This window comes from Somniosus microcephalus, chromosome 32 (assembly GCF_052327205.1).
Source record: "Somniosus microcephalus isolate GS21.2 chromosome 32, FLI_Smic_1.0, whole genome shotgun sequence".
NCBI classification, from domain to species: Eukaryota; Metazoa; Chordata; class Chondrichthyes; order Squaliformes; family Somniosidae; genus Somniosus; species Somniosus microcephalus.
In genome coordinates, this window is record NC_141018.1 from 13195587 (window position 1) to 13212897 (window position 17311).

At 48.3% G+C, this 17311-nt stretch overlaps 1 pseudogene; it reads right to left on the reverse strand.

Annotated features, from left to right (window-relative positions):
• Positions 1–814: 814 nt before the first annotated feature.
• LOC147097271 (uncharacterized) lies at positions 815–5896 on the reverse strand (annotated as a pseudogene).
• Between the last annotated feature and the right edge of the window lie 11415 nt (positions 5897–17311).

A 17311-nucleotide genomic window follows, 5' to 3' on the forward strand; every position in this document is an offset into this window, starting at 1 on the left:
TTCCCGTGGCTCGGGGTGCCATTGACTGCACGCACATTGCCTTGCCTGCACCTCATGTGAACTCCGCCATTTTCATGAACCGAAAAGGATTCCACTCTCTCAATATGCAGCTGGTGTGTGACCACGGGCAGCTCATCATGCAGGTGAATGCCTGTTATCCTGGCAGAAATCAATGATTCTTTCATTCTGTACCAGTCCTCTGTGCCACCTGTAGTTGACCCACCACGGCAAGTTAAAGGCTGGCTATTGGGCGACCAGGATTATCCCATCATGTCATGACTCATGACTCCAGTCCGGGACCCACACACACGTGCACAGCAGGCCTACAATGAGAGCCATGCTGTCACAAGGGGCCTTATAGAGCAACGCTTCCACTGCCTGGACTGCTCTGGAGGAGCCCTGCAGTACTCAGCTGAGTGGGACTCAAGATTTGTGGTAGTATGCTGCATACTGGCCATTATAAGGGAACAGCCCTTGCCACCACCTCTCAGGTGAGAAGCTGAGGAGCAGGAACACGAGGAAGAGGAGGAGGAGGAAGAGGAGGCAGAGAAAGTATAGGTAGAGGAAAAGGAAGGGAGGCTACAATGTACACAGTCCCTTTCTGCCATGGATCTATGTGATCAGATTATTGATGAGCGATACCAGTAACCTCAACCACACCTCCCCATTCACCAACAGTCCCACACTGCTTACTCTTCCTCTATCACTGATCATCACATCGTCCTTCTTCTGACAGCATTTATTGGTTCCTCCCTCAGTTCACCGTGGAAATAAATTCATCACCAAATGCAAATTCAAATCCAAATTTATCATTTCACTCATTAAATAATCCATACAAAACAAAATTAATCACCCTGTGCATTCCTTTAGCGCCTGTCTTCTGTGTGCCTTTGCCTGTCCTAGCGCTCCTACGAGGTGCTTCCCCAGTTGCTGCAGCACGGCTGGTGGAAGGCTGCTGACCTCCAATTGAGGAGACTGCAGATGGCTTTGGAGGGCGACCACGAGCAGCTTTGGGCCTAGAAAGATTGGCTTCAGACAGCACCATCTCAGCCTGGGCTGCAGCAGTCTGGGCTGGGTGGCTGACAGGCAATAGCAAGGGCACTGGCGGAGTGGCAGGGGGTGGGAGCAGAAATGCTGTCATCCTGAGAGAGGAGCAGGTTCGTGCTCCATTGAGCCACTGCCACTCACCCGGAGCGACACCTCAGCAATCCTACTGATCTATTGGAGAACAGATTGCTGGACTGTGATGCCCTGGAAGCCCCTTTGAACAGAAATATCCAGAGCCATGATGGCAGCAGTCTGAGCTTACATGGAAGCTGTTTGTGCTGCAATCGAAGCTGTGGTATAGGCCATCAGACGCTGCATCATTGTGGGTTCCAGAGATGTGCTGTTGGAGGTGATCACTTGTTCCATGTTGGAAAGGCTGGGCTCCAAGGTCTGCACAAAGCTCTGTACCAAGTCTGAGCTGGAGCCTTCCATGCTCCTTGACATTGTGCGCAGGCTTTTCAGTGCTCCAAGCAACTGGGTGTGGACACCCATCAGCCTTCTTCTGTAGGCAGGCCCGTCAAAGTCCTCATCTGACTCCTCTGCAGCAGAACTAGTGTGCGACCTCGCCCTCTGGCAAGCTGGCACCGGCGCTATCCTTTCCCCCCGCCCAGGCTCCTGCACACTAGTGCCCAGTGTCTCACCACGTGCAGATCCCTCCTCTATCCTAGTTGCTAAAATATACGCAGTGTCAGTCTCTGAGCTGCTGGCTGTGAGTGCAAGATCGAGTGACGGTGTCTCTTCATCTTCACTGTTTTCTTCCTCTTCCTCTACTGACTGGGAAGGTTCCAGTTCTTGGGTATCTGAAATGAAAAAGAGACAAGCTTTGGGCTATGGTGAGGGGAGAGGAGAGAGTAAGAAGTACGTGCTTACACTATCAGTAGCTTGTGAGTCAGAAGAGAGAGGGATGAGGGAGAAGTGAGATGAAAGAAAGAGGATTGGGTATGCTGATATCCTCAACACCAACTGCTTCAACCCTGCCAGTGGGCACGGCACTGTATCCTCCATGGGGTTTAAACCACATGTGCGGGAAGTGTCTCTGGGTTTCAGAGCTTGAGCGGCGGCTGGAGTCACTGCAGTGCATCCGCGAGGCTGAGAACTTTGTGGATAGCACGTTTCAGGAGGTGGTCACCCCGCAGCTTAAGAGTGTGCAGGCAGAGAGGGAATGGGTGACTGTCAGACAGACAAGGAGAACAAGGCAGGTAGGGCAGGAATCCGCTGAGTGCATCTCACTCACTAACCGATTTTCAGCTCTGAATACTGGGGGCGATGGTTCCTCAGGGGAGTGCAGCGAGAGCCAGGTCCACGGCACCACGGGTGGATCAGCTGCACAGAGCATATTGGTGGTAGTGATCATAATTCAGTTAGATTTAGCGTAGTTATGGAAAAGGGCAAGGATAGACCAGGAATAAAAGTTTTCAATTGGGGAAAAGCTAATTTTACTAAGCTGAGATGTGATATAGCCAAAGTGGACTGGAGACAGAAACTTGAAGGTAAATCAGTGTCAGGGCAGTGGGAGGTATTCAAGGAGGAATTAGTGAGGGTTCAGAGCAAGTATGTTCCCTTAAAGAAAAAGGGTGGGACTAACAAATCTAGAGCCCCTCAATGTCAAGGGACATACAGGGAAGGATAAAGAAAAAAAGGGAAGCTTATGACAGATACCAAGGACTCAATACTGCAGAAAGCCGAGAGGAGTATAGAAAGTGCAGGGGTGAAATTAAAAAGACAAGTAGGAAAGAAAAGAGAGGGCATGAAAAAATATTGTCAAGTAAAATCAAGGAAAACCCAAAGGTGTTTTATAAATACATTAAGAACAAGAGGATAACTAAAGTAAGAGTAAGGCCTATTAGGGACTATAAAGGTAACCTGTGTGTGGAGGCGGAAGACACGGGTATGGTTCTTAATGAATACTTTGCGTCTGTTTTCAAAAAAGAGAGGGACGATGCAGAAATTGCAATCAGGGGGGAGGAGTGTGAAATATTAGATGAAATAAACATAGTGAAAGAGGAAGTATTCAGGGGTTTAGCATCTTTGAAAGCAGATAAATCCCTAGGCCCAGATGAAATCTATCCCAGACTGTTAAGAGAAGTAAGAGAGGAAATAGCAAAGGCTCTGACCATCATTTTCCAATCCTCTCTGGCTACAGGTGTGGTGCCGGAACACTGGAGGACTGCTAATGTGGTACCGTTGTTTAAAAAGGGAGCAAGGGATAGACCGAGTAATTACAGGCCAGTCAGCCTAACCTCGGTGGTGGGAACATTATTGGAAAAAATTCTGAGGGACAGGATAAATCTTCATTTAGAAAGACACAGATTAATCAGGAACAGTCAGCATGGATTTGTTAAGGGAAGGTCGTGTCTGACTAACTTGATTGAATTTTTTGAGGAGGTAACAAGGAGGGTCGATGAGGGTAGTGCATTTGATGTAGTGTATATGGATTTTAGCAAGACTTTTGATAAGGTCCCGCATGGCAGACTGGTCACGAAAGTAAAAGCCCATGGGATCCAAGGCAAAGTGGCAAGTTGGATCCGAAACTGGCTCAGAGGCAGGAAACAAAGGATAATGGTCGAAGGGTGCTTTTGTGACTGGAAGGCTGTTTCCAGTGGGGTTCCGCAGGGCTCAGTACCGGGTCCTTTGCTTTTTATGGTATATATCAATGATTTGGATTTGAATGTAGGAAGTATGATTAAGAAGTTTGCAGATGATACAAAAACTGACCGTGTGGTTGATAATGAAGAAGAAAGCTGTAGACTGCAGGAAGATATCAATGGACTGGTCAGGTGGGCAGAACAGTGGCAAATGGAATTCAATCCAGGGAAGTGTGAGGTAATGCATTTGGGGAGGGCTAACAAGGCAAGGGAATACACTATAAATGGTAGGATACGGAGAAGTGCAGAGGATCAGTGGGACATTGGAGTGCATGTCCACAGATCCCTGAAGGCAGCAGGACAGGTAGATAAAGTGGTTAAGAAGGCATACGGGATACTTGCCTTTATTAGCCGAGGCATAGAATATAAGAGCAGGGAGGTTACGCTTGAATTGTATAAAACAGTTAGGCCACAGCTAGAATACTGCGTGTAGTTCTGGTCACCACATTACAGGAAGGATGTGATTGCACTAGAGGGGGTGCAGAGGAGATTTACCAGGATGTTGCCTGGGCTGGGGAATTTTAGCTGTGAGGAAAGATTGGATAGGCTGGGGTTGTTTTCTTTGGAACAGAGGAGGCTGAGGGGAGACTTGATTGAGGTGTATAACATTATGAGGGGCCTAGATAGAGTGGACAGGAAGGACCTATTTCCATTAGCAGAGAGGTCAATAACCAGGGGGCATAGATTTAAAGTAATTGGTCAGAGGTTTAGAGGGGATTTGAGGAGAATTTTTTTCACCCAGGGGGTGGTGGCGGTCTGAAACTCACTGCCTGAAAGGGTGGTAGAGGCAGAAACCCTAACCACATTTAAAAAGTACTTGGATATGCACTTGAAGTTCCATAACCTACAAGGAAATGGACCAAGTGCTGGAAAGTGGGATTAGGCTGGATTGCTCTTTGTTGGCCGGCAAGGAAAAGATGGGCTGAATGGCCTCCTTCTGTGCTGTAAATTTCTATGATTCTATGATTCTAAACATGCAGACGCGCTTGTCCTCCTCCAATTCTTTGCTGCTGCCTCCTGTTATGCGCCACCTTCTCCTGCAAGAAAGAGGGCAGTGTGTTAGTGAGTGTCCTGAAATATGTTTGGGTGATGTGGCTGTCATGGTTGAATTGGTGCCAGTGTGTGCGAGCTATGAATTGTGGGTGTGAGGCTTACAGCACTGCTAAGTGTGTGAGGTTGAGGTAAAGCATCTGAATGAACTGAAGTAAAAACAGAAAATGCTGGAAATACACAGCAGGTCAGGCAGCATCTGTGGAGAGAGAAACAGAGTTAATGTTTTAGGGTAATGACCTTATTCTGTCCTCCTCATGACTATGATTCGACAGACAGTTAAACCCTCATCACCAAACAGGAAGCGTTGATACTTTTTTATCCAGTTTATATTAACTCATCTGGCCACAAATATCAAAAAATGGTGACATAGATCAAACGTAAAGAACATCTGATAAAAGTCTACTTACAGACAATGCCAACCAAGGGGGAAACTGAAAAGGATGGCGTTAGATACTGTAGACATCACCAGCCATGAATTCTGGCTCCCTCGTGGTTCTGTTTTACTTTCACTTTCTAATAATGTCACATGACATAAATCAACAATAAGGAGGTAAGTAGTAAAACACTAGGGGAAGACAAAAACACAATACCAAAGTCTCATAGGAGACATAACACTCCCCGTCTGGTATCTTTAAGATGCCACATAATAAAGAAAATACAACTTATCAGGGAGCAACCGTCTGGTCTTCCTTGGAGAGAAGAAGCACAATCTCTGTGATTGGCCTGTAGAAGAGCTTTGTCCCATCACCGCTTGGGATCTTGACCTCTACCTTCCGAACTCTACCATCTTTGCTGGGGAAAACCTTTGAGATGATCCCCATTGGCCATTCACTTCTTTTGTTCTGACTGTCCTTCATTAAAACTATGTTCCCCGTCTGGACGTTGGTCTTTGATGACTGCCATTTGCTACGTGCTTGGAGAGTTGACAGGTACTCGCATTGCCAATGGCTCCAGAAGGTGTTGGCCAGATGCTGTACCTGCTTCCACTGACGTCTGTAGCGGTCCTTGCTGCCGAACTCTCCTGGAGGTGTAGGAATGGCTTCTCCTTTCTGAGTGAGGAGGGTGGCAGGCGTCAGGATGAATGGGAACTCTGCATCTGATGACAGAGGGATGAGTGGTCTTGCATTGATGATGGCTACCACTTCAGCCATGAATGTGGTGAGGACTTCATGAGTGAGTCTGGAAGATCCATGTTCCAGAAGCATTGCATCCAATATGTGGCGTGTGATGCCGATCATTCGTTCCCATGAAACTCCCATATGTGAGGAATGTGGCGGATTGAAGATCTAGGTGCAACCTTGGTCTGCGAGGTATCTCTTAACTGTGTTGTCATCGTTAGAAGAAGGAATGTCGAGCTCCTTGCAGGCTCCGATGAAGTTGGTACCACAGTCAGATCGAAGCTGCTTGGCCGGTCCACGTATGGAGAAGAATGACACTTCTGTGACTTTCTGCTGGGGACGACACAGGAATTCAGGTCCTATAAGCCATGTGGTATCCCTTAAGCGAGCTGCAGTGACAGATCTGGTGGCGTGATCGGCTGGATTCAGGTGAGTAGGCATGTAGTGCCATTGTTCAGGTTGTGTTGACCTTCTGATGCGTTGGACTCTGTTATTGATGTACACATAAAACCTTCTAGTCTGATTGCATATGTAGCCCAGCACCACCTTACTGTCTGTGTAGAACTGGATAGAGTCAGGCTTGAGATCAATCTCGGAGGTGATCAGTTCTGCCATCTCTACAGCCAGAACGGCAGCACAGAGCTCCAGTCGTGGAATGCTGTGTTCGGGACGTGGTGTTAACCTTGCCTTGCCGAGGATGAAGCCTGCTTCACACTCTCCATTGGGGTTTGTGACCTTGAGGTAAGCAACTGCAGCTATGGCATCGTTTGAAGCATCAGAAAAGACACATATTTCTTTGTGTTGAGCTTCAGAGGGAGAGATGAGAGTATAGGGTCTTGGAATTTGAAGCTTTCTGAGGTCTTGGAGAGAGTTTCTCCATGTGTGCCAAGATCCCTCCTTTTCTCAAGGTAGTGGTGAATCCCAATCGTTCGTGTCTGCCGTGAGGTCTCTAAGCAGAGCTTTTCCTTGGATGATGACTGGTGCCACAAAACCAAGGGGGTCGAACAGGCCATTCACCGTAGGAAGGACACCACGACGAGTGAAGGGCTTTTCGCTGTCTTCAATTTGGAAGGTAAAGGTATCTGTATTCAGGTCCCAACTGAGCCCAAGGCTGCGCTGTAAAGGAGGTAAGTCAACTCCAAGGTCCAGGTCCTTTAGGTCATTGGCATGATCTTCTGAGGCAAAGGCTTTCTGCATGAATGAAATGAAGTGGTGCTTTGTATCCGGCTTTCTTTCCAGCGTGCGGCGGAGAGAGATGAGTCGATTGAGTGCTTGTCCTCGGTTGTTAGGAAGCCGTCGTCTTGGAGTTCTGAACAGTAGAGGAGCGACCCAGCTATTGCTACTGTCCATGAAGGCCTCTTCATCCATGTTCTTTATAAAGAGTTTGTCATAGAGTCATAGAGTTTTACAGCACAGAAAGAGGCCCTTCGGCCCATCGTGACTGCGCCGTCCATCAATCCCTGTCCAGTCTAATCCCATTTTCCAGCATTTGGTCCATAGCCTTGTATGCAATGGCATTTCAAGTGCTCATCCAAATGCTTCTTGAATGTTGTGAGGGTTCCTGCCTCTACCACCCTTTCAGGCAGTGAGTTCCAGATTCCAACCACCCTCTGGGTGAAAAAGTTCCTCCTCAAATCCCCTCTAAATCTCCTGCCCCTTACCCTGAATCTATTGACCCCCCTACTAAGGGGAAAAGTTCCTCTTTATCCACCCTATCGATGCCCCTCATCATTTTGTACACCTCAATCAGGTCCCCCCTCAGCCTTCTTTGCTCCAAGGAAAACAACCCCAGCCTGTTTAGCCTTTCTTCATAGCTGAGGCGCTCCATCCCAGGTAACATCCTGGTGAATCTTCTCTGCACCCTCTCCAAAGCAATCACATCCTTTCTATAGTGAGGCGACCAGAACTGCACACAGCACTCCAGCTGTGGCCTCACCAGTGTTTTGTACAGCTCCATCATAACCTCCCTGCTCTTATATTCTATGCCTCGGCTAATGAAGGCAAGTATCCCATATGCCTTTTTAACCACCTTATCTACCTGTTCCGCTGCCTTCAGGGATCTATGTACATGGACACCAAGGTCCCTCTGACCCTCTGTACTTCCTAGGGTCCTACCACTCATTGTGTATTCCCTTGCCTTATTTGTCCGTCCAAAATGCATCACCTCGCATTTTTCAGGGTTAAATTCCATTTGCCACTTTTCCGCCCATCTGACCAACCCGTTTATATTGTCCTGTAGCCTGAGGCTTTCCTCCTCGCAATTTACCACCCCACCAATTTTCGTGTCATCTGCGAACTTACCGATCATACCTTTTACATTCTCATCCAAATCATTTATGTAGATCACAAACAGCAAGGGACCCAGCACCGATCCCTGAGGTACCCCACTGGACACAGGCTTCCAGTCACAAAAGCAACCTTCGACCATCACCCTCTGCCTCCTGCCACTCAGCCAGTTTAGGATCCAATGCGCCAAGGCACCCTGGATCCCATGGGCTCTTACCTTCTTGACCAGTCTCCTATGCGGGACTTTGTCAAAAGCTTTACTGAAGTCCATGTAAACCACATCCACAGCATTTCCCTCATCCACACACCTAGTCACCCCCTCGAAAAATTCAATCAGATTGGTCAGACATGATTTACCTCAATGGAAGGAGCTAACTTGTCATCGTCACTCGTCCTTTTGAAGACTGCCTGACCAAGACGATCCTCTTGCTTTCCGTGTTCTGGTTGCTCAGTAGGATCCTCAGAGAGAGAGCTTGGAACCTGTATGCCGTATCTTTCTTTCACTTGAAAGCTGTTGGGGCACGGATCAAAGAGTGAGGGGCGACCATTCTCCAGCACATTTGTATGGAATATGTTCACCTTGGCAGGTCTGTGGGCGTTTCCCAGACAAACATCACCGATGATGACCCACCCTAGGTCAAGTCTCTGAGCATAAGGTGAGTCGTGTGGACCATTTATCTGTTCACGTACCTTGTGGATTCTCAATATGTCTCTGCCTAGTAGAAGCAGGATGGGAGCTTGAGGGTCCAACGGTGGAATCTGGTAAGCCACTGGTTTGAGATGAGCATGATGAAGCGCTGCTTCAGGTGTAGGGATCTCTGACCTGTTATTAGGCACCTGGTTACACTCTATTAGTGTGGGCAGAGGCAGGCTCGTCTTTCCATCGAGGGTCTCCACTACGAAACCACTGGCCCTCCTTCCTGATGTCTCCACTAGGCCGGCACAAGTTTTCAGTGAATATGGGGAGCTGTTTCCTTCTATGTTAAAGTGGTCAAAGAACTGAGACTTGGCGAGTGATCTGTTACTCTGACCATCCAGCATGGCGTATATCTTTATGGCTTTCTCTTGCTGTCCTTCAGGGTAGACCGTCACAAGACAGATTTTGGAACAGGATTTGCCGCTGATGTGTGCTCCGCAGACCTTGGTGCAATGTGAGGCTACTTCAGGTGTCAGAATGTCTTCCTCTTCCTCCCCGCCGTGCTCTGCTGCGGCGGTAGAGGCCGTTGAGACCCAGGGGGCTGGACCTGGGTGGAGTGCTGTGTTGTGGCCTTCGCTATTGCATTCTGCACATTTGACGGCCGTGATACAGTCCCGTGCCAGGTGAGTTGAAGAGGAACAACATTTATAACAGATGCCCCGTTCCTTTAAGAATGATTTGCGATCCTCCAAAGTCCGTTCTCTGAAGCTCTGACACCTCCTGAGCGGGTGCAGCTTGTTGTGAATGGGGCATTGCTTGATGAGGTCGTCCATTTTCCCATCTGCGTCGTCGCTGGAGGAGGTGGTGGACAGTGACATTTCAGTTTTATGAACTGACACTGGAGTTCTCTGGCTGGACCTTGTAGCAGACTGTGCTGTCTTTGGTGGCCCAGGGCTTTGAGTGGAGAAGAAGCAGCTTGGGTCGTTTCTTGTTTTAGCCTGCTGGCAGATAAACTTGGCAAAAAAGGAGAAAGGTAGGAAGGGAACATTGTGATCTTCCTTATACTTTGATCCCTGAGTTATCCATTTTCCTGCAAGTTGAATGGTAACTTTTCAACAATGGGATTTATCCCGTGTGCCGTGTCAAGGTACAGAAGACCTGGCAGACATCCCTCAGTTTTTGCTGAGTCAATTTCCATTAGGACGTCACCTAACTCTCTGAGCTTCAGGCGGTCTCGGTTGAGGATCTTGGGAAAGTTCTCCAGCTTCTTAAACAGTGCATTCTCAACCACCTCCGGGGAGCCATAGCTCTCGTCCAGACGATCCCATATCATCTTCAACCCCCTTTCCGGGAGGTTAATGTGCACAGCTCGAAGTCTCTTGGCGTGCTCAGAGGATTCCTTACCCAGCCATTTAGCAAGTAGGTCGATTTCTTCGCTTGCTGACAGGTCTAACCCTCTTATGGTGTTCCGAAATGTAGACCTCCATCCTCCATGCTCTGTAGTCTTCAGGTTGGTCATTGAACTGTAGCAGCCCGGTGGTGACGAGTTCATGATGTGTGAAGAACCTCACGAAATCTGACATGCCTTGGGTCTGTTCGTAGTGAGTTAGAACAGCTGGACTGTGATAGGTCTGCAGATGTTGTGAACGATAATGATGGGTTAGCCTTTGGTCTTCTGGTTGGAACTTGTGTTCGTCCTCTTCCACAGTGTTTTTGTTGAGCTCACAACGGTGCTGAGATGCATGGCCAGGCTCTTCCTGTTCGTGTATTAACTCTGGAACAGGCTCTATGTCGGGCATTGAAGAGTTAACAGCTTGTGACCTGGAGTGGCTTTGTATGTATTCTGTGGTGCGTTGCACTGGATCTTGATGAGGGAGATGAAGGTTAAGGTTGCTGCCTGTTGCTTCACCTTCAACAGCTGCTTCAAGGACTTCTGCCTCCGCTAGAGCTGCTGCTGCCTCTTTTTCCATATCCAATACGGCTAATGTTGCTTCAATACGTGCCTTTTCCATTTTTATGTCCATTTCCTTTTGAGCAAAGGACATCTTTGCTTTGGCTGCTTCGGCCGTGGCTCTGGCCATCGCTGCTGCTGCACCAGTAACAGACCTACTTGAATGCCTGGAGGAGCCAGAACAGTGAGATCTGGCCTCCTCTGCTTGTTTCAATGGTGACTGTTCCTCCATTCCAACTTGTGGGACTGGTGTCTGGAATGTGTGGCTCCGGAGATGCATTGACTCGTGTTGGTGTTAAGTATGTACCCAGGATGATGATGTAGAGTATCTGTACCTTTAGTAGATTCGCCCATGGGAAATGTGTCTTTTCACTATTCTGTCCTCCTCATGACTATGATTCGAAAGACAGCTAAACCCTCATCACCAAACAGGAGGCGTTGATACTTTTTTATCCAGTTTAATGACACAGGGTGAAACTACAGAGAGAACAAGAAATTACAACATCAAATAAGAGTGATTGGTATTACAATCACAATCTGAATACACAAAATAAACCTAGGATAGTAGAATGAAACATTACTACTATAACTCAACGGTTCTATTACAATTTGAGGTAAGTATGATACAACAATCAAAAGTCTAACACATGAATCCCAGGGGAAAGGCTAATAGCTAGCTACCACGGAGCTCCACAAAGTGCAATATATTAACTCATCTGGCCACAAATATCAAAAAATGGTGCCATAGATCAAACGTAAAGAACATCTGATAAAAGGCTACTTACAGACAATGCCAACCAAGGGGGAAACTGAAAAGGATGGCGTTAGATACTGTAGACATCACCAACCATGAATTCTGGCTCCCTCGTGGTTCTGTTTTACTTTCACTTTCTAAAAATGTCACATGACATAAATCAACAATAAGGAGGTAAGTAGTAAAACACTAGGGGGAGACAAAAACACAATACCAAAGTCTCATAGGAGATATAACAGACCTTTCATCAGATAATATGAATTTTAGGGTTGAGTACTGATTGATAGAGTTTGTTGGTAGGTGGGTGATGGGGGTGTAGTGAATTGAGCAGTGGAGGATGCTAGTGGTGCAGTAGGATATGCCATTTGAAGATTCAACTCACTCACCTTGACAACTCGTGCCAGATCGTTTAACTTCTTCCTGCGCTGCATCCACGTTCTTGGTACAACACTCCTGTTATTGACCTCCGCCGTTATTTCTTCCCACTGCCTCCTGAGCATGTGTCTGGAGGGCCTCTTGTCCCTCTGCAGATGCAGGGTGTCTCTCCGTTGCTCCACATCTTGCACCAAGACCTTCAGTGCAATTTTCTGAGAACCTTGGTGCTCGCTCTCTCGCTTGTTCAGCCATTCCTCAAAGATTCAGATTCACTTTTCAAAAAACTCCCACCACTTTCAGCAGCCACACGGCACCTCCCCTTTAAGAGGTGCAGGCTGCTTTTAAGTGGTGCAGCCAATGAACAGCAGGGAGTGCTGGCTGCGAGCTAAAATCATAGAATCATAGAATAGTACAGCATTTAAAACACTTAAATCAGTGGGCGACACAAATTTAGTGCAATGAATCAGCGCAGGTTCATTGCAGATCACAATCCCCAAACCCATTTCCAGGGTTATCCAATGTAACCCACCCCCCTCCCCGGGAATCTGCAGATTGAGATGGGGAGAGAGCAGGAATATGGTATTGAGAGAGAGGATCAGTCATGATCATATTGAATGGTGGAGCAGGCTCGAAGGGCCGAATGGCCTACTCCTGCTCCTATTTTTCTATGTTTCTATGTTTGTCCCATGAGGAGAGATTGAGTAGATTGGGCCAATACTCTTTGGAGTTTAGAAGAATGAGAGGTAATCTCATTGAAACATAAGATTCTGAGGGGGATTGACAGGGTAGATGCTGAGAGGTTGTTTCCCCTGGCTGGAGAATCTAGAACCAGGGGTCACAGTCTCAGGATAAGGGGTCGGCCATTTAAGACTGAGATGAGGAGAAATTTCTTCAGAAGTTTGTGAATCTTTGGAATTCTCTACCCCAAAGGGCTGTGGATGTTGAAACATTGAGTATATTCAAGGCTGAGATGGATAGTTTTTTGGACTCTAGGGGAATCAAGGGATATGGGGATAGTGCAGGAAAGTGGAGCTGAGGTCGATGATCAGCCATGATCTGATTGAATGGGGAGCACACTCGAGGGGCCGAATAGCCGACTCCTGCTCCTATTTCATATGTTATGTCCTTAAAAGTTGCTGTCATTCATGTGTAGCCGGCCAGCGTGAGGCTCTGTGAAGACTCGGCTTATTCCAAGAGTCCAGCCATTTATTAAGATGTGTAACGAAAACGTTCAGTTTAACCCTTTGATGCTTGGTGGGAGGCATTGGTTCTGTGCACAGTTCTATTTGAAAATACATTTTGACTCTACGCTTGTTCAGCCATTCCTCAAAGATTCAGATTCACTTCAGCCTGTGTGTTGCCCTCTGTATCCAATCAGTTGTGCAATTCTGCTTTATTTTGATCAGTAGATTTTCTAAATGCATGCTGCAGGATTCTGTTAAGTTGGAATGGTCATTGGCTTGTCTTCCAGCTTGAGATAGTATTAAGTGGGTGAACTTCACTATGGATGCTGTTAGTTTGAGTAGGTTTTCTTATTCAAAAGAGCGTGAAGGTGGTTAAATTCAGCTATTTTTATTTGATGTCTGCTGTCTGATGTTCAGTGTCTTTTAAAAGAATGAAAGAGAATTTAATGAGCCTCGCACAGGATTTCCAGCGGAGTCCGAGCCAGACTGGGCGGCGTGGACTGTCCCGCGGTAAATTGAGGAGGTCGAAATTTTCTCTGGCCCAGGATTCCAGCATTTCAACTTGGAACTATAAGTATTCCAAGTACGGAAAAGATACACTTCAACAGCCAACTTCAAGTGAGAGAATGTCGGACTGCAGCAAATGGGTTTCTTCCTGCTCCCCTTAAAGATGGAATGAAACATCACAGCAAATAGCGTGGTTCCGACAAGTGACCAGGGGAGATGTGCCAAGGGATGCAGCTCACTGGGACCTCAAGAGCAATCCAGAGAGAGCTCAGAGTGCAATCCACTGGGAGCTCAGAGAGCAATCCAGAGAGAGCTCAGAGAGCAATCCAGAGAGAGCTCAGAGAGCAATCCAGAGAGAGCTCAGAGAGCAATCCAGAGAGAGCTCAGAGAGCAATCCACTGAGAGCTCAGAGAGCAATCCAGAGAGAGCTCAGAGAGCAATCCAGAAAGAGCTCAGAAAGCAATCCAGAGAGAGCTCAGAGAGCAATCCAGAGAGAGCTCACAGAGCAATCCAGAGAGAGCTCACAGAGCAATCCAGAGAGAGCTTGGAGAGCAATTCAGAGAGAGCTCAGAGAGCAATCTAGAGTGAGCTCAGAAAGCAATCCACAGAGAGCTCAGAGAGCAATCCAGAGAGAGCTCAGAGAGCAATCCACTGGGAGTTCAGAGAGCGATCCAGAGAGAGCTCGGAGAGCAATCCAGAGAGAGCTCAGAGAGCAATCCAGAGAGAGCTCAGAGAGCAATCCAGAGAGAGCTCAGAGAGCAATACACTGGGAGCTCAGAGAGTAATCCAGAGGGAGCACAGAGAGCAATCCAGAGAGAGCTCAGACAGCAATCCAGAGAGAGCTCAGACAGCAATCCAGAGAGAGCTCAGAGAGCAATCCAGAGAAAGCTCAGAGAGAAATCCACTGGGAGCTCAGAAAGCAATCCAGAGAGAGCTCAGAGAGCAATCCAGAGAGAGCTCACAGAGCAATCCAGAGAGAGCTCACAGAGCAATCCAGAGAGAGCTCAGAGAGCAATTCAGAGAGAGCTCAGAGAGCAATCTAGAGAGAGCTCAGAGAGCAATCCAGAAAGCGCTCAGAGAGCAATCCAGAGAGAGCTCAGAGCGCAATCCAGAGAGAGCTCAGAGAGCAATCCAGAGAGAGCTCAGAGAGCAATCCAGAGAGAGCTCAGAGAGCAATCCAGAGAGAGCTCAGAGAGCAATCCAGAGAGAGCTCAGAGAGCAATCCAGAGAGCTCAGAGAGCAATCCAGAGAGAGCTCAGAGAGCAATCCAGAGAGCTCACAGAGCAATCTAGAGAGAGCTCGGAGAGCAATTCAGAGAGAGCTCAGAGAGCAATCTAGAGTGAGCTCAGAGAGCAATCCAGAGAGAGCTCAGAGAGCAATCCACTGGGAGTTCAGAGAGCGATCCAGAGAGAGCTTGGAGAGCAATCCAGAGAGAGCTCACAGAGCAATCCAGAGAGAGCTCAGACAGCAATACACTGGGAGCTCAGAGAGCAATCCAGAGAGAGCTCAGAGAGCAATCCAGAGCGACTGAGAGAGCAATCCAGAGAGAGCTGAGAGAGCAATCCAGAGAGAGCTCAGAGAGCAATCCAGAGAGAGCTCAGAGAGCAATCCAGAAAGAGCTCAGAGAGCAATCCAGAGAGAGCTCAGAGAGCAATCCAGAAAGAGCTCAGAGAGCAATCCAGAAAGAGCTCAGAGAGCAATCCAGAAAGAACTCAGAGAGCAATTCAGAAAGAGCTCAGAGAGCAATCCAGAAAGAGCTCAGAGAGCAATCCAGAGAGAGCTCAGCGAGCAATCCAGAGAGAGCTCAGAGAGCAATCCACTGGGAGCTCAGAGAGCAATGCAGAGAGAGCTCGGAGAGCAATCCAGAGAGAGCTCAGCGAGCAATCCAGAGAGAGCTCAGAGAGCAATCCAGAGAGCTCAGAGAGCAATGCAGAGAGCTCAGAGAGCAATCCAGAGAGAGCTCAGAGAGCAATCCAGAGAGAGCTCAGTGAGCAATCCAGAGAGAGCTCAGAGAGCAATCCACTGGGAGCTCACAGAGCAATCCACTGGGAGCACCGAGAGCAATCCAGAGAGAGCTCAGAGAGCAATCCAGAGAGAGCTCGGAGAGCAATCCAGAGAGAGCTCAGAGAGCAATCCAGAGAGAGCTCAGAGAGCAATCCAGAGAGATCTCAGAGAGCAATCCAGAGAGAGCTCAGAGAGCAATCCAGAGAGAGCTCAGAGAGCAAAACACTGGGAGCTCAGAGTGCAATCCAGAGAGAGCTCAGAGAGCAATCCAGAGAGAGCTCAGAGAGCAATCCAGAGAGAGACCAGAGAGCAATCCAGAGAGAGCTCAGAGAGCAATCCAGAGAGAGCCCAGTGAGCAATCCAGAGAGAGCTCAGAGAGCAATCTAGAGAGAGCTCAGAGAGCAATCCAGAGAGAGCCCAGAGAGCAATCCAGAGAGAGCCAAGAGAGCAATCCACTGCGAGTGCAGAGAGCAATCCAGAGAGAGCTCAGAGAACAATCCAGAGAGAGCTCAGAGAGCAATCCAGAGAGAGCTCAGAGATCAATCCACTGGGAGCTCAGAGAGCAATCCAGAGAGAGAGATCAGAGAGAAATCCACTGGGAGCTCAGAGAGCAATCCAGAGAGAGCTCAGAGAGCAATCCAGAAAGAGCTCAGAGATCAATCCAGAGAGAGCTCAGAGAGCAATCCAGAGAGAGAGCTCAGAGAGCAATCGAGAGAGAGAGCTCAGAGAGCAATCCACTGGGAGCTCAGAGAGCAATCCAGAGAGAGCTCAGAGAGCAATCCAGAGAGAGCTGAGAGAGCAATCCAAAGAGAGCTCAGAGAGCAATCCAGAGAGAGCTCAGAGAGCAATCCAGAGAGAGCTCAGAGAGCAATCCAGAGAGAGCTCGGAGAGCAATCCAGAGACAGCTCAGAGAGCAATCCAGAGAGAGATCAGAGAGCAATCCAGAGAGAGCTCAGAGAGCAATCCAGAGAGAGCTCAGAGAGCAATCCAGAGAGAGCTCGGAGAGCAATCCAGAGACAGCTCAGAGAGCAATCCAGAGAGTGCTCAGAGGGCAATCCACTGGGAGCTCACAGAGTAATCCAGAGAGAGCTCACAGGGCAATCCACTGGGAGCTCAGAGAGCAATCCAGAGAGAGCTCAGAGAGCAATCCAGAGAGAGCTCAGAGAGCAATCCAGAGAGAGCTCAGAGAGCAATCCAGAGAGATCTCAGGGAACAATCCAGAGAGAGCTCAGAGAGCATTCCAGAGAGAGCTCAGGGAGCAATCCAGAGAGAGCTCACAGAGCAATCCAGAGAGAGCTCAGAGAGCAATCCAGAGAGAGAGCAATCCAGAGAGAGCTCAGAGAGCAATCCACAGAGAGCTCAGACAGCAATCCACGGGGAGCTCAGAGAGCAATCCAGAGAGAGCTCAGACAGCAATCCACTGGGAGCTGAGAGAGCAATCCAGAGAGAGCTTAGAGAGCAATCCAGAGAAAGCTCAGACAGCAATCCAGAGAGAGCTCAGAGAACAATCCAGAGAGAGCTCAGAGAGCAATCCAGAGGGAGCTCAGAGAGCAATCGAGAGAGAGCTCAGAGAGCAATCCATTGGGAGCTCAGAGAGCAATCCAGAGAGAGCTCAGAGAGCAATCCAGAGAGAGCTCAGAGAGCAATCGAGAGATAGCTCAGAGAGCAATCCACTGGGAGCTCAGAGAGCAATCCAGAGAGAGCTCAGAGAGCAATCCAGAGAGCTCACAGAGCAATCCAGAGAGATCAC